The sequence below is a fragment of the Anopheles arabiensis genome, chromosome 3 (assembly GCF_016920715.1).
Source record: "Anopheles arabiensis isolate DONGOLA chromosome 3, AaraD3, whole genome shotgun sequence".
Lineage (NCBI taxonomy): Eukaryota > Metazoa > Arthropoda > Insecta > Diptera > Culicidae > Anopheles > Anopheles arabiensis.
Genome location: NC_053518.1, coordinates 21,717,767 through 21,745,245, shown reverse-complemented (window position 1 = coordinate 21,745,245; position 27,479 = coordinate 21,717,767). Strand labels below are relative to the sequence as shown.

Sequence of the window (27,479 nt, the reverse complement as noted above, 5' to 3'; positions counted from 1 at the left end):
GCGAACCAACAGCTTTGTATGCAAACACGCAACACACACGCAAGGGAAAAGTGTGGCAAAAAGCGGTCGAGTTCATCACCGAACACGTGTCGGGGCATATTTTGATACTGATTTAGTACACTGTTCGCGGCTGTAAATGCTGTCTCTTTCCATCGCGTTATAGCTATCCGTTCCGTGAACCTCCATCAATACGGCTTGTCGCTAAGCCCATCGCTAACCCGATGGGGAAGATTTATTTTTTGTCTTGTCCGTTTACTGCTCGTTTTGGCTTACACACATACACACAGGATGTGTGTTCACAAAACACCTTTCCTTTTGAAATTTGGCCAGCGATTTTTCTTGCCCTTTCTCCTTTTGCCAATGCTCGTCGCTTATCGCTAACGATCGAAATAAATCACATCATTAAGAGGTACGGAAAATGTCCGAAACATGATGCCGGTGGATTTGGCGACAATGGCTTGTTTGGGCTTGTTGTTTTTGTAGCCGTTTTCCCCTGAAAATGTATGCATTCATGTAGCATTTGACACACTAACAACCTGCCAAACAACATGATTCCGGCCGAACAAGGGATGGTGTCAAATAAAGGCTTCTTTTTGAAGCAAGACAAATTTGCGTGAAGGTGTAAACATTGTGTCTTATGAGAATACTGTTGGTTTGTGACCGTGACATGAACCTTTTTGCCATAATAGTAGCTAAGTAAGTGATGCCTTAGCATGATAGTCACCTTGAATATTCATATATGATGAGTGTTTGTTTAATTTAAGAATATTCAATCATTTTAAGACGTTTCCATGGTCATGAAGTGAAGTTGCAAAGAAACCATAGAAAGAAAAATCTTTGATTATAATCTTTAATCTAGCTGGAAAATTAAAAATTCCACAAATCAAACACCGCACCGATTGCAAATCATCGCAGCCCGTGGAACATCAAACAAAGCGATCATGAAATCATTTGACCGTAACGATCGCTTTTGTGCGCACCGGCGTTGAAGCCAGTTTTTAATGACGAAGAAAGTAAGAAAACGAGCAAAAACGAAATGCTGCTGGAGCAGGAAAAATGAAACCTCAAACAATCGATGGCAATTATTTCGCGCTTATCGAAACGGCTTCCACCTCAGTGAGGCTCTCTCCCAAAGCCTCCGTCACTATCGAGCGCTGGCAATAAGGTTGGCGAAAATGTTGGATAGAGACGGAGCCGTGCCCACAGAGCGAGCAAAGGCAAACGGAAAGAAATCGAGTCGAATGATGCCAACAGCGAGCGGCGCTTGCGGATTGTAAATCGTGGCTTCGCAACAGCATAATCGTTCGATGATCAAAGGACTGGCTGCTAACTTCAAGACGAAAGCTTACTGGCTTCACTGGTGTAAAGGTGCTAAAACGGAGGGCTGAGCAACGGATTCGGTTTAAAGTGCTGCTATCGTTTTAATTTAATGTGCTGTATTTTTCTCTTTCTTTTCATCTCTTTTTCTCTCCCTATTTCTTACTCTTTTCCTCGGCGACAATGAGATCCACAGTGGATCAAAAGTTTGCAATCGAGTTTAGAAGTGGTAAAGTTTCGCTACTTTAACCAAGTCCTATCGTGGTATCGGCGAAAGCGCACGGATCTCGGGTTGAATGAGCTTGGCCGCGGAGGAAGCGAAACTTTCTTGCGCTGTCGAACTTAATTGACTTGCTGAAGGTTTTCGGGTGCTACTTTGAACAAAAAACCTTGCACGTTTGATGTGGTGCTGTAGTAAGAGCTTTATGTTGGTGGAATATTTAAAGATAATTAGCTAGCTAACCCTAGCCTTTAAGCTTGTCTTGAAGAGCCAAGGGATGTTTTAATTAAAAACAATTAACAAGATTATACCGTCCTTAAGTTTCGTTTTTTTAATCCGTTAAAAATAATTATAAACCACTATTATTTCTATAAAACTTGAATGAATTTTACAAAAAGGGTTCACCCTTTTCCACAAGAAAAAACTCCCTCTAATTGCTGTCTGTGTCAGATAAATAATGCATCGTTTCCGCTATCTTTCTTCCACGAGTGTATCATTCATTATTTTTTATGGGCCAATTTGAGTCAAAATATTTCAAAAAACCCATCTTTATGACATCATTTGCTTCGTGTGGTTCACGAAACATTTTATCTTGCTCTGCTCTGAATACACCCCCTCTCTGGGCTGCCAAACGGTCGTTGAATGTGTGTGTTCGTCTCCCTTTTTTTCGATTGTGGTAACACAAGGGACACACACCCGTTAATATGTTTGTCTACATTGAAGGGCATGGATGATTTGCGTGCGTTTTTTTGTTTTTTTCATGGCCAGCCAACCCTCTCGAGCAGACAGTTCGGTTTGGCAAACGATCTCTGCTCGCTGTTGCTGCACTTACTTTAAAACGCACTTTTGTGTGTCATTTTATCTTGGTCGTAAAAATGGCCTGCGGGTATGAAATATGGTGAAGCTGAACCGTTGACAGATATTACGCAGCATTGTTGAATGGTTTTCTTGGGCTGCTATGTTGAGGGTGTTGCAGAGGTTGAGGAAAAAAATATGAAGAGTAAATCTTTGTGTCCATAAAACCATATGGATGACACTCTTTAAGGTCTAAAGCTTTGAATATTTGCGAGTTCAAGGTAATATATTTTAAAGATAATTGCATGGTATTAAGCAGATGTCTCCAAACTTGTTCAGTTGTTTGCGGGAATTGCTTCATAAATATCGTTGTTGAGCGCATTTTTGATGCTACCATTAGCTAATGCAAGAACGTTTAAAACTTATTCTAACATGAAAATTATAACTTATTATATTATTATTGTATCTCTCTCTATCTCTTTAGGCCTGCTCACGCACGGTCAACAAGCACAATTAAAACTGTACAGCTTTCAATTAATGAGGCGTTATTCTCAAATCAAAAGGAAAAAAACAGATTAAACTATAGACGTTGAGAGCTACAATTAGGCCTCCTGGAACTCCTGGAATAAACCTCATCTCTGTCATGATAGTGAATTTTGTATCGTGTACATTAAATATTATTAAAAAAAAACATTTCCAGCTTTTTGAATTTTGACTCAACATGTAATTAATACTTTGTTGGGTAGCCTTTTTATACAATCATAATAAACAGCTCAGCAACTACTAGAGCATTAGCTACAGCATGGCTAGCTTGAGATGAGCATGACTGGTGGCAACAGTTGGCTGCAACAAATACTTTTACAAGTTGAAGGTGAGCTGGCCAAAAATGACTTTATTTATGGCTTAATGTATTTTCATACGACCCTCAAAAGCAACTCTAAGACAATGTACCGAAGGAAGATTTCATTTACCCATCAGTTTAATGCCCCGGAACTCCACAGACCCTTCAAAACGTTGCTTTAAGCTCAAGCGGATGAGGCTCATGTTTTACTGCCCCGTCACGATTGTGATCACATTACGGGCAGGCTGGCACGGGTACTGATGATATAAGACGTATTTTCTTACACGCACACTTACTTCCCGTACCCCTAAAGCATCTTCTTCTGCCACGAAGAATGTCAATTTCCATCGCTCTGTTTGTCAGCCGCTCATTTAAAGTTGCTGTCTGTCAGCCACCGGGCGCCTCCATTATCAATGTACGTGGTGACTTTTACAGCAGACGATCGACCCCATTGCGCCCGTGAATGACGCTATATTTTATTTGATTGAAAAATGCCATTCATTCTTGTTACGTCAAGGTGATGCAGATGGCGATGATGATGCTGACGATGGTGGATGGCGGCGAAGTGTGCGTTCCGTGTGCGAAAGGTAGCGAGCAAATGAAAATGGACGGCTCCACCGACGGTCCCAAGCCAACGTGTGTCCTGTGTGACACAAGGAATTTCTTCCGGCTGAAGTGTGGCATTACGCCGTAACAGAATAAGGTTGTGTGTGTTTGGAGGGGTAAGGCAGGGCCTGATCAGAAAACAAGCTCGAGAATAGTACAAGCTCTCGCACACTCGCACACATTCACACATTAAAGCTAGATCATAGGCAATAATCTGTGAAATTGAATCTTTATAAATACACTTCCTAGTATTTTGTCACGGTGATTGATTTTTCACTCTCATTTTCCCCTGTTCGGCTCGGATCATGTTTCCCGGGGCACGGCCACGTACGCCCGGTGCTAGGGGGGGGGAGCGTGTCGGCATCGAGCCATCATCGCTGTGTCTCGTTTTCAATTGCACTCGTCTCGCATGGCGATAGATATAGCAAATTTTCCTACCGATTGGTCACCTCGCCGCAGGGTCCCGACCATCAGTCCCGGGAAGCTTCAATGGACAGGAAATAAATTGACATTCCTCGGGCATCGGGGCACCATTTAATGATGCTGAGATGGACGTTTCATGGCACACAGGGCGGTGCGCAGTACCGTGCGAGATTATGATGAAGCGAAACTGATGAGTCAGTTCTTAAATTTAATATTATGGCCAGCGTACGCAGTACAGATAGATTGAGCGCATTGTTTGCAAAAAATAATGTTACATTCAAGCATTGGCCACTTCAAATCCCAATGCGCTGCAACCGCACAAATCACCTGACATTTGCAAACTCTACAAATTAAGTACACCACCATTACCAACCACAAAATGCAAATGGTACTCGATTCTCGGTCAGAGGCAGCAAACAGTACTCAGCGCACCAATCGCCAGCCGGACTTTGCCATAAGCGATAATTTGATTTTGATTACGTTGCATTGCTATCGAATGATTTGAGCTTCATGGGAATGATTTGAGCTGTTCACACTGCCAATATCATTACCAGCAGTACCACCATCACCACCACCAATTGACCACCAAAAGATTGACCACCACGCACGGAGAGATTACGGTGAAACCGCATCCGCCACGAGCAAGTTCATTTCGTACAATTACAGACAATTGCAGGTAAATTATGGTGGCGATTGTAATCATTTCGTAGGAAAAACCACATCAGCCTTGTGAAGAGAGTGAGGGCTAGAGATGTTCGGTGGTGACCAAATTTTGGCAGCATAAAAGGTATTGAACATGCTTGGCATTGTTTGCGTGTTTATGATAAATTGCGTAAAATGAAAAAGGAAATAAAATTTAAATTAAGCAAATAAATAAATAAATATTTTTCATGTTTTTTTTTGTCTTAAAAAAGACATTTAAAGTAATTCAGACTAAAAGAAGCAAAGTAAGTAAAGGATAAAGAAATGATAGGAATCAATTGGTGCTAAAACTACATTTTTAGATTTCGACCCAAAGCAAACTTAAACTTCACCGTATTTTGTGTAATCACAATATTCACGCATGGGTTACAAAATTATCATTGACGTTTAAATGATAAAGCACTTATAAACACCCACACACATATTTTTATTTTTCACATGTTTCAAAACTTTTTTCAAAATTTCAATAGCACTAAACACAAATTTTAAAACTGTGCCGTCATTCACAGCTCGTAACCCACATCTTGCTCAAATCACATTATGGGTCATTTGTACTCTCACCGCAACACTCTGGCACATCAGAAGTACAGCCGCACACACACATACACACAGACACACGCACGCGACACACGAGCGGCTACTGGTCGCGTCCGCTACGTCCGTTATCCCGATCGGTACTGAATCCGTTTGCAAAAAGCTCGCCCGACCCGATAGGGGTTTTTGTGTAGCGGGCCCATCCCACACAAATCATTCGCGCGGCTCCGGCATCTCTCGATCCCAATACACACGGATACGTAAATCTGTGCCTCGGGGTAGTGCGCGCGAATTGTACCGCCGCTTCCGAAACTGCTACCAGTGGCAACCAAAACAAAAGCGGCTGCGTGCGTCGCGTACCTATCACTACCACAGGGACAACGGCAGCAGAAGAAGTAGTTTCAATGCCAGCCAATGCGGTGCTCACGACGACAGCTGCAGGAGAGGTTTTGCTTTTTACTTCGCTGCCCTATTGCTGTAGAACTGTTTTGTATTACCACGTTAGCGTGGTATTTGCACGACTACACGCAACACAGTTACGACTCCGCTGTACAAACACGTGGGCTCCATGTGAAAGGGTACCGCGGAGCGATGAGACGTGACACGTGGATTTTTATACATGTGAGAGAATAAAAAAACCTCCTACCAGCTGGTGGACTAATGGTGACGCAAACACAATGACAATCGTTACAACGGCAACGTAAATGCGATAGCTAGCTTGGCTAGCGCTAGTAACGGGAGGGTGTGTTTGTGTATTGGTGCGCTGCTAATGGCAACCGAACCGACCACCTGACGCTTGGAAGCCGAGAGTAGCCGACGAGCTGAGAGTGTGAGAGAGCGCGAGCTTCGCAAACAGTCTCTCGGGAAAAGCTTTCGGCGGTGAAGTCGGTTGTGTTTATGGTAGTTGGAAAAGCTTCAGGGGATTGTGGAACTGTTCTGTGAAATTTAACTTTCTTCGAAATATTCAAAAAAAATGCTGTAAATATGGAAACTGTTTCTTAAAACCAACTGAACTTGGAACATTCAGCTAGAAATTGAGTATTGACTATTTAATCCACATTTCAAATTCAACTTCACCATGTTCCAAATTCGCACAAATGGTACGCAAAAAGTTTACTCGTATGTGTTTGTTTACTGCAGTCTTGTGGTTGTTCAACGTACGACAATCACCATGATGCTTTATGTCTTTGTTCGCTGAAACTTTTGCATAGGTAAACAGGCCCACATCCCTTCTCGCCCTGGCGCCTGGCACTGTAAGGACCTACAGGCAAGCCATATCCTTTGCCAGTGGTTCGCAACGATACCACGGCAACCCATCGCGGTTGCCCAGGAGATGATTGCATCAAGGTACTACACCAACCGGAGATTGGTGGTGGTCCATTTGCTTTTGATAATGTTTGGATGCGACCTATTTTTAGTGCCTTTCGATGGTGCCTGTCCGTTCCAGCGGCAAGCGAAACCGGTCGAGTGGGTGGACAAGGTCAACGGCCGTAAAATAAATCCACTGGTTAGCTGACAGGCGGGAAAACTCGTCCCGAGCAAATTCAATGCAATCTGTAACCCAATAAAGGCAGACACTTGGGAGCCGTAATGGATTTGAGAGTTTGGTTAGCGTTTTGGGTGAAGCAAAGCGTGCGCTTCCATCTGTCCAACGACGGGGTTGTGTTTCGCTTTCACTGGAACTAGTTTTGCAGCTGTGTCACACTGGGTCGGGTGAGAGATACGAACGACATTGCGAGTGTGTGTGTGTATGGAGATGTGGTTAAGGGCAAAAAATAGCTTTGTTAATGATCAACCCTTCGGTGTAGACTACATTGGTTGCGTGAGCAATCGTTTGTGGCTGGTTATTTTCTGCGAAAGATTGATGGTAAAAGCGTACACCTAGTAATGCTGCCTCAAGGGAGAATTTGTACCACACTTGAACAGGCAGCGGTGTTGTGTTTCGTTTGCTAATTAACAGGATGCAAATGTGTGCAGTTTATCATCGAACAGTGGTATTTCTCACTAGTTGCATACTATTTTTGTGTTTAGGGTATAGATTTGAATTTGAATGTAGTATAAAAAGTTAAGTATTTGTCAAGAAAAGACTACTTTATTCTAAGGCAGATGTAAACTTCTAAAAATGTATTGGAGAGGGTTTTATACTCACTGTGGTTTACATTTTCGAATACGTTTGCCAGTATGAAATGTACTCACCTGAAAAGAAATAAGTGTAAGTTTTAGGTTAGATTTTTGTGAACGTTTTTTATATCAATTTATCAATAGATTGTAATAAATAAATAATACAAACATAAATAGGCTAATGTAAAATAGATCGTTTCATTTCATGGTCATGCCTCAAGGGTATCCCTAACAGATCGTGTTGTTTGTACAATCATTGACCTTGAACACAGTTTAAAAGTATCGAACCCTCGACGGGCTGGGTAAATTCTAATCGAAAGGCATTGAGCTAATTGAAATGGGAAACGAACCCTTTACGGTTCGCTTCACTGAGTTGTGCTCACTTTTTCTCAGGAAAGGACAAACATCTGCCGCATGAAAGAAAATATACAAAAGAAACTGTTTCTACGTTTTCCAGTTGAGCAGCCTTTCATTGAATGATTGAATTTTGGGCTTTTTGGTATACTTTGCCCGTAGTGATTGATTATTAAAAGGAGCTTTTCACACCTTTTAGGATTACATTAAGAACCTAAGAAGGCAATCTTATTTTGAGCTTGTACAAAACATATTTTCGTTATATATAGTTAAATAATTTACGGACCATGAAAGCTTCTATTCTCTATCTTATTTGTTAACAATTTATGGATTTAATTCATAACACAATCTTTGACTAGCTCATTTTTGTTAAATGCATTCTCTTTTTAGTGAGGTTGCGCTTTAGTAAGACCATCCATGTATGTTCGACACGCAATCATTTTTAATAATTATTACAAAGAATGAAAAATACCATCAAAGTATTGTGTGATGTTTTCAGATTTTAATGTAACTAAGTTTCTTCCGATAAAAACAACATCGCATCAACTTTAGTTTCCCTAGAAAGTGCTTGTTTTTGTAATACGCCACAGCACAAAGTGCTGCGCTGTTTACCACCACAGAGGCGAAGAAAAGAGAAAAAAAACTCCTCACAAATTGCTGTAACGAGCAGCACTTTCGAAACACGAGAATCTAATGATCTTTGAGGTGGCGCGATATTTTTAGCAGACATAAAGTAACCATATCATCCCCGGTGATGTTTATCATGCAGTGCAGTGTAGTGAGGTGTGGGCGCGGGCACGTATGCTGGAGCTGCGAAACACGAACATCATACTTGGGAAGCGCTCACACACTCGTTGTTCTAAGAAAAACGTGTACCTTGTGTTGTTTCAGCACAAGGTGCACATACACACACCCACACACATACATTCGCACCACATACAGCCAGCAATGGAAGTTCGTTAATCCATGAAATGAAGTTGCTGCCTTATTATGATGTCGACAACGAGGACGACGATGATGCTGCTGTTGGGGAAGCATCGATCGGAAAGCAGTTTTGCAGTGAAACATTGGAAACAGACAGCGTTCGAAATGATGGAATGATTCGCTAACGATGAGTTTACAAAACTCACGTTGCTTGCAGCGCTCGCTCGCAGGGAGGCTGCCGGGTGGGTAGTGGGAATGAGATGGTTATCAGTACAAATTAATTGAACTATGGAGCTATTTCTACTAGTAACAGTTACATCATCTTCCGGTTGTAGAAAAACGATTCCAATCGGTTCGATCAACGGCAAACCTTCGAACGAATTGAGTAGAGTGTATAGTGTTGCCATCTAGTGAGCAGTAGCGAAAGCTTGAAATCTTCCAACATGCTTTCATTCGCATAGTAGAGGGGATACGAAAAAGGAAGTTATTTTTAATTTTAGGATTAAAAAATACAAACTGCTTATGTGATTAAATCGAAAAATATTTTTTTAATATTTCTACTGCAAATGGAAGATTTTAAAAGTATCCAAACAACACAACAACCTCAACACTGCTAAGCAAACATTATCGTCCTCCCGAGCATGTACCATTTTTCTCTGTGTCTCTGCAGCGTGGCTCAGTAACATTAAACGAGTGTTTCTTGGAGTTTTGCTTTCTTGGAGTTAAAAGCAAAACAAAAAACACACTGCTGTGGTCTGCTGAACGGTAAACAACGATGAATAATATATGCTTCATATCGTCGTAAAAAAAAACCTCGGGACCGGGTTGTGGCTGTTGCTGAAGCAGTGTTTTGAAAAATCTCCTACGTGCTGGTGAAGTGGAGCAGCTCTTTCATGTTGGCCCATGTTGGAGTCCTTGGAGCGTGCGGTGGAAAATTTCAATTTGTTGCTTTGGACGTCTCATCCGATTAGTTTCTCTTTCTTTCGTTCAGCTTCTTTTATCGCATCTTGCGGTGCCGGTGCATTTGACTGAATGAATGATCACTTTGCGGCATGGGCGATAACACAAGCGTAATTGGACGAGTTAGTGTGGCACTGCAGTAATAGGGAAATGCATAAAAATGCATGTAAAGTGAAGAAACACACTTTTGCGTAACGGTCCTACGAGGCAGGACTTTCCTCGAGGCAGTCTTGAACTATGAACCGTAATGGGTTTGTAATTAATCAATGTATTTTCACCTTTATAAACCCTAATTGATTCGGCTGTGTTTGATTTCACCTTGGCACATACGTGTGGTCTCACCTACGTTCAGGTTAGCGTAAACATGATTATATTTAAATAAAGACGACCCACCCGACATTTAAGGACGGTGTTGTCTACAAGCAGGACCACAGAGCAACTAGGACCAAATATTCCCCGACCCGGGGTTTCCAGCCATCGTCTGGCATCTGTTGCGTTCGGTGAAAATTTCCAAACTGAGAAGCTAGTCCCCATTAGCCTGTGGCGTGTTTGCTTTGGCAAGCCGTAACGAACAAATTTGAAAGTATATTTACCACGTCTCGCTTTCTTTCGCCACACTAGTAGAACGTAGGTCGCACCACCCTCCTGACCTGGCTCGATTGGCCTGGCTGCTAGGTTCTTCCATGCCGTAAGCAGTTCTTTTTCTCGGTGTATATCCTACCCAAATGGGCACATATCATACGTAACGGCGCATCCTTTTTACTCCCTCCACGAGGGCGTATCGTATGCGTGTAGGGAAGGCGAGGTACGTGTAGTAGGCGTGTAGATGTGTTGCCCCGTGGGGGCTAGGCGATATACTTGAAAACACACTCCAACAAAATGTCTGCCCTGCGGGCTCAGCAAAAGGCGGTAGCATACGAGCAAAAACTCTGCTTCGCACTGCCAGAAGCACTGTGAAGCACGATCATGTCCCGCTCTTGAGCACGATGTCTTGCGAACTGTGCTGCAGGCGAGCGGGTGGTAGCACGGCTAGGGAACTGTAGGGAAAGGTATTGCTTCTTTAATTAAAACTTTCACCACAACTGTAAAACTGACTGGGGGATAAGCGAGGGAAAGGTAAGGGTATACCTTTAATCAGGGAGGATAGGGTTGGAACGGCCGTAATGCTTGAGCAGATACGGCAGGTACGTGTGGGGAGAGGTTAACTAAGCCCCCACAGTCTAGGGGTGGGGTTATACAGCCAATCAAGTTCACGAGCGTCGGGGCCACACTTACATGCAAACAGGGTGCACGGTAAAACTGGCATTGGATGGGAAAGGCCGAGTGTATGTGTGTAGCTTTTGGACTGGAATTCAAGGAAAACATCAAAGTGGTTGACTTTTGTGAATCTTTCCGACCACTTTTGCTGAAGGAGGTTATGCACAGAGCTGACCGTTCGTTCGCAGCATAGCTTAAGGAAGAGAGTAGTGAAATAAAGTCTTACACTTCTGTAGTGTTCATGGTAAACGATTGGCAGTTTAAATCTGTAAGCATTGAGTATGCATTTAGACATTTAGTTTATGATTAGAGATTTTCTCTTTCATTACATTGGGATATTTGGTTAGCTGTAGAGGTGTATTTATACCCTAGAACAGGGGTGTGTAAACTATGGGTCTCTCGTGGCCATTGTTAGTCTAAAATGTGGCCTGCGATGGTTTTGTGAAGGAAAAGGTATTCTATTATTTAAGTAAGTCTATTATTTTATCAATTTGCATCAAAACCTTTTACCTTTTTTAAAAAGGTAAAACCTTTTTTGTTACTTTTTAAATAGGAAGATACAACAATTGAAAGTTGTAGAATTTTTACTTATTGACTTAGTATTTTTTATCACAACGAGCTTTTAAAGTTGCCATTAGCTAAAAGTAGAGTAGAAATGGCCCTCACCATCATTAATTGCCCAGCAATGCCGCTCACAAACTGAAAATTTTTGAGACCTGTGCCGTAAAACATGGGTCAAACAGAGAGAGAGAGTATGAACATTGCTTCAAGTTGTTGTTCAATATTGTTGATTGGCATGATATAATATTTAAGCCTTTTCATGAAAAGCAACTGCATCATTGATTATAATCTAAATGTTTATCTTTTGATTGCTAAGCATTTTTGAAAAACTTTCGTGAGAGTATATTAACTATTATTATTCTTCTATACTTCGTGAATAATTCAACCATCGTTCTATTGCACTCGTTTTATGTTCTGAACAACGTTGAAGAAAATTAGTTGAAATCTTCAATCGGCTAAATCTTGTGTTTTTGGCTCCAATAGATTATAGATTGCCAGTTAAAAGTACAGGTGCAATAACTAGAGCATTTCGATTTGGAATTTTTAGTTTCAGAGTATGTCTTGGTCAGGTTCTTGGTTTCTATTTTTTCATGATCAATTCATACTGTCAATCTATAAGCCCACTGGGCGGCAAGAAGCAAGCGACCTCAGTCAAGAGAATTAAACTGTCGTAGCTAACCGTATTGACTTCCAATCGATTGGTGAGACCAGTAGCTTCGCATGCATTATTTGTGCTGGACCACACCATCATCATGATAATTAGCCACAAACCATGACCGTTTTCCTTGCCAGAGATACGTGACCATCGGCCAACAGACAGTGTCGGGACAGGACGACCATAATTATGATCTGTTCCGATGCGATGGCAAACGGAGAAACAAGGTTACTGCTTGGTAAACCAATATTTACGACCCACTGCCATTAGACTGTAAGTAGATGGTGCGGTGTCTCCTTGCATGGAAAATTCTCCTTCAAACCACAGGACCACACGCCGCTCAGAAGGTCCAAGCTGAGTGACAATAAAATTACACTTTAGCTCACTTTAGTCACTCCTATCGTTCTGTGTGTTCTGTTTATCATCTCCGCTCAGTATTAGACGGTTAGATTTCATTGGTTCTTGGTGGCTTGCGCTACCCGATCAAGTACTACCGCGTACTACCGCTTCATTCAATGTGGTTGATTGTGTCCATCTGGTGGCCCGTTGATTGCCCGGTTGTGAATGGTTTTAGCCCGAATGGGCTTCTGTTTTTATTGCTCATAAATGCTCAAAAAAGCATAGCTCAACCCATTTATTTTTGGAGCTTTTACCATCGGTTTCGGCGGAGTTGTGTTCGCTTATCGTTCCTCGTTCTTTTTTTCCCCGGAGGTCGGTCGGTGAAAAAAGGGACAATTTGCGTTGGCTGTAGCTCCGGACTGTTTCTTTCCGTGTCTTGCCAGAGGGCCGTTAAAGGATTGTCCTGGCTGGATTGGTTTGGCTCACATTGCCCATCCATAAATCATCACCACCAGAGCAGTACCATCGTCCGTCAGGGCATGATTGTCATACGATGAGTGCATGTAAAGATGGGCAGTAGTCGGCCTTTGGGGCTACGGGATGGGAAAACTTCTGCATGGAGCCAACGGGAGTACAGCATGGTTCGTTTGTTTTTTTTTCTCTTCCTCTTACTTTGGCTCACTTCGTGACAGATAATTATGACAAATTACTGGGGGACTATCGTTTATGCTGCACCTCGGGGGCGTCGGGTTGCCCGGGACACTTCCAGCGGGCGGTTTTGGGTCTCCGCTTGGACAGTCACTTTCGAAAGGATCATTTTTGGGGCTTGTTTGTAGAAGGGATTTTTTTTGTATTGTTATTTTTAGCTCTCTTCCTGCTGGCTATTTTCGCTTCGTATGGGACGGTAGCACGGGCTTAAGTTTTGTCGTCGATCGAAATACGAAGCAAAGCATGTGTATTATAGACATTTGGCCTGCTGCTTTTGAGTACCGCTGTATACACAGACACACTCACACTTTCTCTTCTTGTTTGTGAATAGAAAATGGGTAGGAAAAGGGATGTCCTTCGGTTGTATACGGGTTGGAAAGTCATTCGATGGCTCCAGAAACTTTAAACCAAGATACTCGTAGCTGCGAGCGTAAATTTAAACCACCATCATCAATCTACCAAAGCGGGAGGATGGCTATTTATCGATCGTTATCAAGTTATAAGTGACCTAAAAACGAAACCAAAAATCCGTTGGCTTCAGATGAGGTTAAAAATATACTATAGCTCGATAGTTATTTGTTTTTTTTTAATATATTTTTAAATTTTCATCATATTCTAAATGGTTTTAACTTCAAAATCTTCAGTTATATTTTTATGATGAATATGAATGTTTGAAGTATTAATGTTTTATTTCAATAGTCTGAAGTAATGTGGTGCATGTTAGAGCCTTGACACATGTTTGAAGTACTTCAAAACTTGGGTGTTCTTCCTTTATGGTAGGAACTAAAATGTAATGATGACTACGACTACTAAATGTTGTACATCAACTTCACACAACACGCTCGGCACTCTTGTTTATCATGCACGATGCAATGTTAGATTTGTAGTTTAACGATGATTAGACGCCGAAATCGATCCCTCTCAATAGCTACGTACAGCTTTATCGTTAGTTTTATGGGTGGTTTCCACCACAAGCTAGATTATTTGCATGAGCTGAAGCTTGATAGTTTCATACCGCTGCCAGATACTGAAACCGAATACAAAACACCAACTACCCCCTCCTTCGGCCTCCTCCACTCTCATTCACACCCACCCACTGGAAAGCGGAGCGAACTGAACTAGACACTTAAAATATGAAGATTTCATTGCGCGTGATTTACCGCTTCGGTGGCAGTTTTATGGCGGAATGATTTTCATTGCTTTCATTTCCCCACCACGCTTCCAACCCGCTCGTCCGAACTGCATGAGCTCATGAAAATGAACGACTACTTACTGTTGATATTTTTCATCACACTATCGCTTGCTTGACGGATCTCAGAACGAGAATGGTTTTACAAGGGGGCCGCCTACCCAGAACGGACCAACTTATTCACGAGCAACAGCAGCAAGATGATGGTGCGCTTCATCGTATTGCTTGATTTATGGCACTTTTTGTTGCGGTTTGCACTGTACGCAGTTGATGTTGTCGATGGTAACGGGGTGCGGTTCCGATTATTACAGTGTTGTACAGCTCTGGGCTGCTACTTTGTGTAATATGTATTGATATATCAGTTTCAGTGTTGGGTGGGATATCGGGGGCAATATGTGTTGCAAAGACGATACGCTGATGGGCATCTCAAATGGATTGAATTTGACAGCTGGGACATGGTAATCAGGGCTTTAAGTGGATGTAGTGAAAGTACAGCAAAGATAGAACGTATTAGAAAGTTCTTCCGAATGTGTTTATTACTTTGTTGGAATATGATGAACACACTTGTCAGATAATTAAGGCTACACATTTAAGGTAATTCCAACATGTAAGGTAGACAAAGTTTGATGGACTGCTTTAGAATAGATTTTTACTTGATAAAGTCTTACATTTTCTGTAGGAACCGTTACATGTTATCAATAGTACGATTTTCCGATTATTAAATTTCTAACAGAAATGTTACCAATTTCACAAAAGTTTCGAATTTATGAAAACTTTTAAGGTAAATCAAATTGCCAGAATCCTTTTTGATAAATTAAACAAACCAAAACTCATTTACATTATGACAATCCCAAAGAGTAAACAACTTTGAAAGATAATCTGCCATCAAAGACACAAAGTCTTCACGTTTCATAGAAGCATTAGCGTTTTGTACTAAATGCCATCGCTTGTTTTCTTGCTTACAAATTCACTATCATAACCTTATGCCGTGTGTTACCATTTTCCTTTTGCTTAATTTAATTTCCACTGCATAATCGTGCACATAAATTGTGTATTCATCGCCCAACACAACCAGTCATCATTGCAAATAATAGCATGGATTACAGGCTGAACTACAGCAACCAAGCGCACCAGGCGTGCCATTTGCAGCATTTGCGCGTGCAAATTGCTACGCCGCATCCACGAATCGAATTCGCAATCAAATCCAACGAAATCATTCACTGCAGCGTGTTTCTGTGCAAGTAAATGTAGCCAACGTTCCTACCATACGCGTTTGGGGGGCCGTTTCGTGACATTCTACCTGTGACCTACAAATTTGCTAAGTACACGCCGGCTTCGGTGTGCGGGCAGAAGGACGGTGTTGTGGTGGCCGAGGTGGTAAACCTCGCATTCTGTCACTGTGTTCGGTTCGGTGCAAACCGACGCTTATCGATTATTCAGTGACGATTGTGGAGACAAGCGGTGGCATGTCTTGTCGCACCGACGGTGGTGGCGCCTTGTGCCGTTTGTCTGGTGACACGATGCGACAGTGGAACATGCTACCCGGTGGAGCCGGGCCGAAATGCTAAAATCGCAAAGAGAATAGCGAATGCACAACGGCACACAACTTATGCTGATGCATACAGGTGGTACACACAAGCCTTTCCTTTTCGGTCCCGGTCCCCCCATGAGTTCCTCTTCACTAAAAGGTAGTGCAGGACGTGTCCATAAACTGTCTAGCGGGTTCCATTTGTTTTGCAGCGGTGTAAAATGGAATGCCTGGAAATGCCGTTATGCACCAACGATACTGCTGGCGTGGGCTGACAGGCAGCGGGATGGCATCGCATATCGAACCGTCGACACTGACACTGCTGCGGACAGACCCGGGTGCCGTTTGTTAGCTGTTGTAGGTCGGACATGTTGTTGTTCTTGCTGTTGTCGGCAGCAAAAGCGGCTTGTTGGACAATGTTTTTTTTTCAGCGTTCTATGGTGTACATGTGTGTAGTACTACCGCTGCTTCCATTGCACCATTGCGAGCCGGGCGACTCGATGGACGTGTCTTTTGTTTTTGTCGAACGATCGCTGCTAGGATGGGTTGCAGAATAAAAAAAGAATGCACGCTTTTGTGCTGCGAGAGTGTATGAAAACAGCCTCCATCGTTGCACGGATCGGTTGTATTGCGCACGTCTTTTGCACGGCTCACAGTTGATCCCACACTCACCAAGCGGTTGATTGTTTCTAAAGAAACCAATCAAACCAGAACAATCCCTACGCTGATGATGATGATGATGGGGATGAGAATGATCAGGACGAGGGTGAAATTGTTTAAACAGGGATGCTGCAGAAGCTTCGAAAAGGGGTATTAAAAGCGAGTATGTTGAAAAAAGAAAAACGATTTACCCCCGATGTACTTTTGTGAGCGTGATGGGTTGAACATACCATTTACAGCAGTAAGAGTTCTTTATGGGTAAGAGTACATAAAGAGGCGCATGAAAGAATCTTCTTTGAAAAAAGGAGCTTAAATCTAACAGACATGTAGCATTGAGCAAGCCATTTGGTAGCAATTAATTGGAAGAAATTGAACTAAGCGTTCATACCAGCACAGTTGGATGGATTTTCTCTCACGTGTGAGGTCCCAATGAGTGAAATAAGCTCAATAAAATGATTTTGTTCAGACACAGCTCTGTCATTTTCGATCGTGTTTAACGAAACACGAAATTTTTCGTTCAGTCTCAAGCGTTCGGCTCGATTAGGTAGGTTATAAATATTAGTGAATGTTGCGAATAAAGCTCTATTCCAATTTTGCTACACAATGAACGGCTGCTAGTAAATATGAACGGTTAGAACAAGTTACACCGAAACGCGAAATATAAATTATCCGAAATAATGAGATTGAACAGAGTTAGCAGAACTTAATGTCTTAAATACCTCTTTTGATGTTTTAGTTTATTTGTAATATACAATAAACCATTTTAGAAATTATAAGCAACTAAATTGCAAATTCAGCCTCAAAATATTCTCCTTTAAGGTTGTTTTAGACCTTGTCTGAATGTGAACGTGAAATTTTGTTTTTTTTTTATTGCTATACATTATACATTCAACAGAATATGGCTTATTGTACACCAATATTCCGATGAACATTTAATGAAATACATCATAAAAACACTAAATTTCACGTTCAATTTCACTGGAGCTGTAACCCAGGTTTTAAGCGAAAACGTTCATCTTTAACAAGTTAAACATGTCAGTAAAATGATGACGGCATTAGAGAAACAATTCATCTTAGTAAGACTGCGGCTTAAAGAGATTTATCTCTTTCCCATTTGTGTAACAAAAGCGTGTGAGTTATTTGCTTGTCACTGTCGTAAGACTCACGATTCATCACCAAGCGTTGAAAGCCCGAAACATTACCATACCGCCAGGAATAAATCCATTGAATGAATAGAATCATTATGTACAAAGCAATATGTCGTACGTCTTTCAACGGAAACATAATTAGACTTCCCTTTCCACAATTTTCTCAATGGGAACAATCCACTCCATCTTCCGTTCGTCCGTGTCCAACTGTAACCTCAAGCCAAATCACAAAACTCTCATTCATCATACCAATCACACAAACGCCTCTCGGTAGGTCTCTCGGCAATAACATCGTATCCGTTTCATTCGTTGTCATTTTCACCGGCACTTTCCGACACGCGAGGCAGCATTCCGGCAAAAGTTTTGCGTGCTTGCACAAAGAGCCGAACGAAGCCGGTGTACGAAAACTATCACCCTTGGAACAAGTGCCAAAAGCAGCGTACCTTTGCGGACTACATACGCCACATCATTTGCAAATTGAGATCTCGCGCAGCATATCAACAGCCGGTAGACACGGCGCTTGAGTTCACATAATTCTTAGCCACAGTTTCGCACGCTTTTCTGGGTGATTAGTGGGTAAGGTGAGTGGAGAGGAAAAAACTTTCACATGATCTTCGGTTGAATACCGCAGCAACTTTGCCAGGTTCCTTCTTTTGTCTGCAAACAGGATCTTCTTTGTAGTAAACATGTTACCGTTCCACTCATTGACTTCTTATAGCATTTTCCGGTCGGCCCTATCCCGGAGGGAAAGGAAACGATTTCTCCTTGTTATATTGATCCTCGTGCGTGTGTGTGTGTTTTTCTTATCCCCCACTTTTGACCATTTTCTTCGGGCTCATTCCTGGAGTAGGATTTGCCCCCCCCCCCCCCAACGTTGCTTATCGCTACGGAATGATGGGGTGTCTTCTATCATGCGTCCTGATACACAGCCAAGCCCACGAACCGCAGCAAAACTTCCGTGCACAGTTTCACGACGGGGTCGGCTGGGTCGGTTTTCATTTCCACTTCCAATTTATTTCATCGCCAACGAACCATGAAAGCGAACGCGACCACGTTACATAACATATTGGATGTCGTTTTTTCTTCCTCTGCCCCGTTTTCCGAACTCCAGTTTCTTCGATATTCACCCTCCTGTTCCTGCCTCCTCCCATCCATCGGCAGTGAGTGATTGAGCACGATTGGTCGCAGTGGATACGCTGTGTGACACTCTGTGTGAGCAGTTACAGGACAGGAAGACGTCACGTTGGGCGCTACTGTTACGCACCAGAGCGCACGTTTTACGTGCCGCAACGTTCCTGCTGACAGGAGGAGCCTACTGCACACACACACACTTACAGAAAGGGGGAAACTCCGTCCACCGATCGGTGTGTCGATGCTTTCTGTCAGTCTGTAAGCTTGCTTACACGGAGACTGATGTTCGTACGCCGGAAGAAATTCATTGAACACTTGGGCCGGCTCACTTGTCGACAGCGTTGTTCAACAAGGCATCGCCGCCAGGGACGGACAATGCGAACACAGCCCGCCATCGCGCTCTTTTCGTCCCATGCTCGCTTGCTAGGCAGCTCGATAAAAAGTGTGTTCTCTATTTACTCGTTGCTCCGTTTCCCGTGCTTAAAAACACTCCTCGATGGGGCTTTTTTGTTTCTCACTCTGGCGTAACATTCTTCCGGAAGGCTGTCATGCGGCGGTATTCGTTTGCCTCTCATGCCAGTTGTCTAGAGTGCTAGGAGTGCTTTGGAGGCACGTCTATATAAAAAACGCACCATACATTGACCTGTTGCTTACGAATGGCCCTGTTCTAGCACTTGGAAGGGAAGTTTAGGGAAGGAGCAAGGCGATGGCATTAGAAAGGTTCTTTTTCTTTTTCACAAGTACTCGTGAACGTGCAAGTTTATTTGAGTTGGGTCAGCAAAATCGAGGGCTCGATTAGCTGTAGGAAAGAACAAAACAGGACCGTTTGTTAAACAGCTTACTGCTAAAATGCTGAAGGGAAACACGAAAAGTCCATATAGCATCTATTTGAATCACTATTTTGAGCTATGGCAATGTTTGCGACTAGAGATGGTGATTGTTTCAGCTATCTTAATGTTGGCACTATACATTAAAATAAATACAAGGTACAACGTCAGGCATAATTCTTTATGGTTTTAAGATTGTTAAAGTTAATCATCATTTCTGTAAGAAAAAAAGTCCTTTCGTTTTTATCTCAAATAAATTGTTTGTCAACCGTCAATAAGGTTGTGGAAATCTGCTTTGTTGATATTGGATAAACATTTCCCTCGTGGCAAGTGCTGAAATCCTCCTACCATTATTTGTTTTTCGAAGCAGATAAAAATATGGCTCTTTAAACAGAATTTGAGCTTTTGTGTCATCAAAGACATTAAAAATTATCATTTCCTCGTAAGTTCATATGCAAACCAGTTGCGAATATTAAATATTTAACATCAAAAGATTGTTTTATTTCTGAGAATGATTTCGAATACGAACATGGTTTTAATGATAATCCTGCAAGTATTCTACTCTTTTTCTAGTAGGATGCGTATCATCAAATCAAACATGTATTTAGGAATATCTTCAGGAAATCGTTAATTTTAATCGTAGCCTTATCATAACACGCCTCAAATAAAACGCAAATAAAAAAAAAAAGCAAACCATAACATCATTCCCCCTCCGCAACAACGCAAATAACGCTGAAACAATGAGCGCTTTTAACCGTAGCGTAAAACATTCAAACCGTTTATCATTCGCGCTGCATCTTCCGGTGCAGCAAATCGGCTGGATAAATATTTATCGCGCAATCTGTAAACATGCGATGGATTTTATATTCACCGCACCACGCCACGCTTTCGCTTACCTCAAAGCGAGGCTGCGTTGGGTGGATTTCCCACAGAAAAAAAAAAAACAAAACCACAAACTGCTCAACCAGCGGCGGTACACGATCGTTCAGGGTATAAAGTATGAAGTTTGTAAAGTAGTACGTGCAGCACGGGTTGTAAGTTGTGCCATTGCACGCAAGTCGTAGCGAAGCAGATTGGGAGCAAATTACTTCACACTTCAGTTTACCATCAACGCTCCAATTAAGTGGAAATTTATTTCCATCGTCCGTGTCCGGTACAGGAAGCACACGCGTGAGAGTGGTTCTTTTGTTCGTTTGGGGTTTTATGTATGATAAATGAGGTAAACAACTGATAATGCGTGATAATGAACATATGAAGATAAACAGCCGATTTTTTGCTCATTTTTAAGAATGAAAAATTAGAGTAATCTTGTTTGTATATAATATAGAATACATATAATATTAACAAAGCTTTCTCGTTTTGTGCCCTTTCAGCGGGTCTATCAGAATGGTGTAATGATTGGGTATACATTTTTCATGACCAGACTTAATCTCACCCATAACAATTCCTCGACATGCCACTGTGTAACACTGTGTAAAAATTCCTCATGAATATTTTACTATCTAAGTTCCAGGGGGGAGCCATATTCTTAACCCTTGGCAGGTATCCAATCAACTATTGCCTGAGACTTTTTCCCATATTTTACTTGTTATTTTTGTACCACTACTTTGCCCCAAAAATACTCTCTCGATGCTCTCTCTCTCACCCTCCCAAAAAGGATATTGATTTCACCCAACCCGGACATTAATTCACTGGCACCATGACATGTTTCTTAGCCAAATTAAGACCCTTCTCCAGATTTGGTTACCATTATTCTGGCAGGCTGTGACAGTCCGGCTCCATCACAGGTATACGTGTGTGTTGTACCACTATTACTTCCCATACTGTTTCAAACTGTCATTTATCCTGGGTCGGGTTAGGCGAGGAAAACTTTTCACTTTTTTCCTGTGTCCACTTGTTTTGGAATGTGTGCGACAGCGTGTAAAGCGGAATATGAAAGTTATGGCAGAAGAAGAGGGAGGCGAAAAAGCATAACTCTACATCGTCGAAAACATGTTACCCTTTAGGCAAGGGTTCAACTCCCCCTCATCCAAAAAAAGTGGGATTTGTTCAATTTCGTTTGTAACACGAACGGTGGAAATTATTCATACATGTTTTGTTGCGTTCGGGTGTTGGTAGCACCCGCAGTTACGCAGTTGTTTAGTTGTTGTGTGTGTGTGTAGGTGGCCCCAATGTCATGTTCGTGACGGTGTACAGTCCCACTATTGCCGATGAATTCATGATGAACGACTCAATTTTCACCCCGGTAGCGTTGATTGGAAGATTTAATTGCCAAAGAGTGTCTGAGCTACTGTGTGCTAGTATTACTCGCATTAAAGCTGCTACACATACACGAAGCAGATGTGTAACTTTCGCCTCACCAGGAATGTAATCGAAATGAAAGCCAAGCCTGTAAGCTGATAGTATTTGAACGGCTTCGCAGGAATTTAATGAATGGTTTGTAATTATGTTTTTACCCAAAAAAAGCGCTTACGCTTCATAACGAGCACAACAGCACATTTTGGCGTGCAGTAATTGTGCGCTCATTTTCCGAAGCCAGCGGCTTACGGTGCTGCTGACGAGCTGACTTGCGGGAATAATAATGATGTGTGTTTTGAGCCGAACGGCAGACAGATTAATACCGTGGCATTGTTTTAATGGGGATTGAACGGGACAGGGAAATTTTAATTACAGCAACACGGGTGAGTTGGTGTTGGTGGTAATGTTGCACATTTTTGCGTGTGAAGGACAATAAAGCTTCATCGTTTGTTTGAAGGGAAAATGCAGCGTTGAAGTAAATATATTCAATTATTTAAGTGCTATTAAATATTTATTGTGCAGACATTCTCAGATATTCTATAATGTTTGACATTTGAAAGAATTATTGGTGTTATTATCATACCTTAAGTAACGTTGTTTGTGAGATGTGAAGCATGTTCTTGTTCACAACTTTTAGGTAATTAAACTTACCTAAAAGCATTTACAATAGCATGCCGGTCTCGTAGTACAGTCGTCAACTCGTACGACTTAACAACATGCCCATCATGGGTTCAAACCCCAAATAGACCGTGCCGCCATACGTAGGATTGACTATCCTGCTATGGGGGGAAATCAATTAGTCACTGAAAGCCAAGCCCACAAGTGGGTACAGGCAGGCCTTGACCGACATCGGTTGTTGAGCCAAAGAAGAAGAAGAAGAGAAAAGCATTTACCATTGATATATAATGAAAGATGATAACACATTTAAACAAATAAATTTTGGACTTTCTGAGTAGTTTTAAGTGATTTTGGGTAAATTACTAAAAGTTGACTATTAATTATTCTGAACAAAACATGAAATAATAATATAAAGGCAATGATCTAATAAAAGTTATCATAGTTTTATGATCTCCATTGGAGTATTGAAGTTTAATCGAAATAAATAAAAGAAGATCGATAAGCGGTGAAGCAAACATAAAAACACAACCTGCGAACCAATAGCACAACGCTACAGTAAATGAGAAACTATTGATTGATGGTTGGTTGGTGCCTTTCTGTTATGGTTCTGTTCAACCTTGGTTTACCTTGCCTCACAACCAAACAAAAGCTACGCACTCAATTAACCTTTGAAGAAAGCATTAAACCATTCGAATGATTTTGTTGCATGCAACGGAGAGTACTCTCTCTCTCTCGTTCGGCTTTCGACCATTTCTCCTTCACAGCACAAACACCCTTCCCGACCGTAAACCGTGTGGCCCTTCGTTTGCCGGCAGCATAAAGCATGCTGCTAATTAACGGCGGCAACTAACGGCGAAAGAAAATTAAACGAATCCAACCAACGAACCAACCAACCAACCCACCGGCTAGGACCAAGGGCTTACCTTAATTGTCAAAAATCCTCCAACACACGTATACATACATACATCCACCAACACGGCTGGAACAGTTTCTGGCATTTTCGTACCGTCCGGTACGACCCCGGTTCTGGACGGGTTTGAACAAACAAACACCTTCACTGCCAGCGCCAAATGGCTTAGCTAATTGTAATAAATTGGAAATCCGTCTACATCTACCGGGCAAGCCGTCCTATCGGTTCTGGGGTAATGGGATCATTGTCGCTGTGGGTGTGTTTACGTGTTTTTGCTGGTCGCCACCACGGAAAGCTTAAGGCACTCGCTGTTAATATTCTTTTTCCGGCCCGCTCAACTTTAAGGGCAAAATTAAGGTTTTGGCTGCAGTCACTTCGGCCGATGATGGTGGTGCCGTTGAAACGTTCACCGAATCGGTTACTTCGGAACAACAAGAGAAAAAAGCAATACACAAGTGAAAAAGAGAGAGAGCGATATTTTCGTGGATTACACAAACTGGGAGTTTGGGCCCAGTGCATGGCGACACGTGTGCATGACGTCATTTGGGAAGGGCAAGGGCAAGGAATCGAACTCGAAGCACCTTCGTGCGATGGGCTGGTGGCGTTTAACTTAAGGAAAGTGTCTGTTTACCTAGAGTTGATTGCAAGGGAAAGAATTAGGTTGTGCGAAACGGGGATGTGCGGGGACGCGCTATCTCCTCCACCGCTACGCACGAAGATGGCCACTGAAGAGCGTTCAACAGCTGAATGAACTGTGAACGAGACATGAAACCGTGGACGAGCGTGTTGGGGCCATCATTTGCACGCACCTTTTTTTGTGTGAGTATGCTGCCAAAACAAAGGCTAAAAAGGGTGGAGTGGAGCAAACGAGTTCCGTTCTTCCCGCATCCCCACCCAAAACCGAACCCGACCCGTTCCGTCAGTCTACCCAGAGCGACACGTTTGTTTACAAATGCCATCAATGACGCAGCTTGCTGGAATATGCTGTCAGAACGAAGCACGAACCTGAGTTCGGTTCCTGCTGAATGTGGTTCGTTTCATTTTACTTCTTTTTTCTCCCCCTGTTTTGTTGGTGATACAGCCATGGCCATTCTTCTATTTTATGGATGTTTTGAGAATCTGACTCTGTGAGTGTCTGTGCCCGTGTTTGTGTGTGTGTGTGTCGTTTTCCCCCGTTTACGGTAAGCCAAAACACCCCATTGTGCGCACCGGCAGGGCACATGGGGTGCAAGCGGCCGCCCGATCAGGATGCAAACGACTCTCGGATCGAAACGGAAATCACATGCTGTGATGTTAATCAAAGTGAAAATCGATTCAATTTCAGCGCCCGTTCAGCCAAAATCGATCGTTGTTTTTTTGTTGTTGTTGATGTTTTCCACCGGTGTGGTTTAAGGTTTTAAGCACGGTGATCTATTTGGGGCTTTGGGAAAATAAACGAATTGTGAAACGGCAATTGACGGGATGGCAGGGAGAGTGAGCGAAGCTGGAGGTAACGCGTCAAGCCAATCGCCACCAGATCGCGGCGAAACAGATGGTACGTACACCTTTGGCTGTGGCTCGAGCATCTCAAAGGAGGAGGTTAACACACGCAAAAAAAAACCTTCCCGATGGTCGATCAAACACAACCCACTTGCGTCAATCGACATCTCATTTGGTGGTTGTTTGAGCAATTTTTGTTTTGAAGGATATTTCCTTACAAATTCGCTGTAGTTCTGCAAACCATGTTTGGTTGTTGAGTTTTTAATATCGGTTTTTTATACGTCTGCTACGTCTGATATAAGAAAACATCTGGAACAGTCTCTGGGATTAAACGGTATCAAAATGAGGTGTAGTTGATGGTTAGGAGTGGAAATGTGTTCTTCATTTTAACTTATAGGAGCTTCAGGGTTCGATTTATATTGAAGAATAAAAAGGAGATTTTGCTATTTTTCATTTAATTCATTTCATTTTAACTTAACATTAAAGTTCTTCGAAGATGTTCTATAAAGTGGGACATGGGTAATTTGATAGGAATGTTTCGTAAATCGTAGTTTTAGGCAGAAATGTTAACATTTTACTTGATCCAAATGTTTTGTACTTAAAAACACTAAACTGTTTGCGAAGTATATAAACTGCATTGTTCATTTATTTGTATAGTAAGTACATTAAATTACCCGTCATGAGTTCAAGCCCCGAATAGACCGTACCCTCATACTTAGGACTGACTATTCTGCTATGGTAACAATAAGACACTGAAAGCCAAGCTCACTTCACTAGAAGGTACAGGCAGGCTTTGACCGACAACGTTTGTAGTGCAAAAGAAGAAGAAGAAGAAGAAGAAGAAGAAGTACATTAATGGTTATGACAGTTCAATGGTTAGAATTGAAAATGTCTTTGAAAACTTGTTATAAAATTGAAGCGATGAGCGAGTGGAAGTATATAAGCAATTATTAAGAATTATCTTTGACATCTTATTCGAATATAATATATGAAATTTGTAGTTATTTGTATTTTACAAAAGTAACTACTGTACTATAAACATAGATTTAAAAACATGTTTGTATGGACATCATTGAAGCTCCATTAATATCAGACAAAACCTACTTTGAAAAAGCGTTCAATTTATTTAAAGGCCTAGTTAAGCCATGCATTATGTAAGTTATTATTTTTAAAAATATCCTTATTTTAGGGTGTGTAACGACCCCCTTTTTAAATTAGTTAATATTATGTTATCTTTTCTTTTCTTATATTTTTTTCTTATATAAATATTTCTTTTAATTTTACAAAATTAAAACTCCACAAAAACTTTGTGAATACTACCAATTTGATTCAGATCAAATATGATTTCCTTTTCGTGCTTCTAGTACAAACAAAAGAAAGGCCATCAGATTACCTTTGTATTCTTTTATTGTTTTTTGAGCAAGTTTACTTATTGAGTTGCTCAGGCTTAAATGGTTACTTTTTGTGAATTCGAATAATCAATTGAAGGAGCGTTTCTAAATTTCCACAGTTTCTAAATTTCGTTCTTTTCTTATCGCCTTTTTTTGGTGGATACCCATACACCAGGTTATCGTTGTATGTTATCGAATTATCAAATGTGTATTAATGACTCAGGTGTAAAAGAGACATGCTACCCATGTATAACCACCCTCTTAGTCCGATTTTGAGCATTTTTGACCTAAAAGGGGAAAATAGTTGAAAAAGTTGAAAATAGGAATAAAATAGTTTTTTGTATAAATTCAATGCTAACCCATTAATATCATTAATATAATGTGGCAATGTTAGTTTTAAAGCTTCATTTTTTTCTTTTCATTGGTTTTCATTGAATATAAAAATAATTTTTCCTTTATTCACATTTATTTTTCCTCACAAATAAAAAAGGCGCTACATAAACAGCTCTGCAAGTTTTGCATTTATTGCACATAAAACCGAATAGCAGTGATATCGACTATAAATTACAGTACACTTCAAATTGATGGCTCGAATGTAACGAAGCCCATCCATCCTACCATTCCATTACGCAACCCTTCAATTCGAGCCCCGTTTCCCAGTAGCAATTAAATGGCATTAATTTTTAAAGCACCCTTATTGTGTACTGATTTTCCATCATCAAACTCCCACCACTGTCTGTCAACTCCGGCTCCCCAAAAAGCATACGGATCGATCGATAAGCCAGCACTGGAATGCTACTATCGCTTTCCAATCTTCAGCCCCAACCAAGGGTCTGAAACGACATTTTGGGGAAAATGGGGATGGAACAAAAAAACAAACAAACACCAACATGTCCCCTTCGGTCGGTCCCGGCAGTTAAGCGAACCGTAAGATTAATTCTGGTCCGACACCCGCCTCGACATCGCAAACGGTTGCCCACACA

The 27,479-nt window shown here is 41.7% G+C and overlaps 1 protein-coding gene across 7 annotated transcripts in view; it reads right to left on the bottom strand.

Moving 5' to 3' along the window:
• LOC120901024 (calcium/calmodulin-dependent 3',5'-cyclic nucleotide phosphodiesterase 1-like) overlaps positions 1-27,479 on the bottom strand; it is a 269,782-nt gene that overhangs the window by 140,945 nt on the left and 101,358 nt on the right. The window contains exon 1 of one of the 7 annotated variants that reach the window (XM_040308714.1): positions 5,466-5,572. The exons of the other annotated variants lie outside the window; for them this stretch is intronic. The gene's annotated coding sequence lies outside the window, so the exon portion shown is untranslated. Of the gene's footprint in view, positions 1-5,465; positions 5,573-27,479 lie in introns of those variants that run through there. 7 annotated transcript variants of the gene reach the window in all.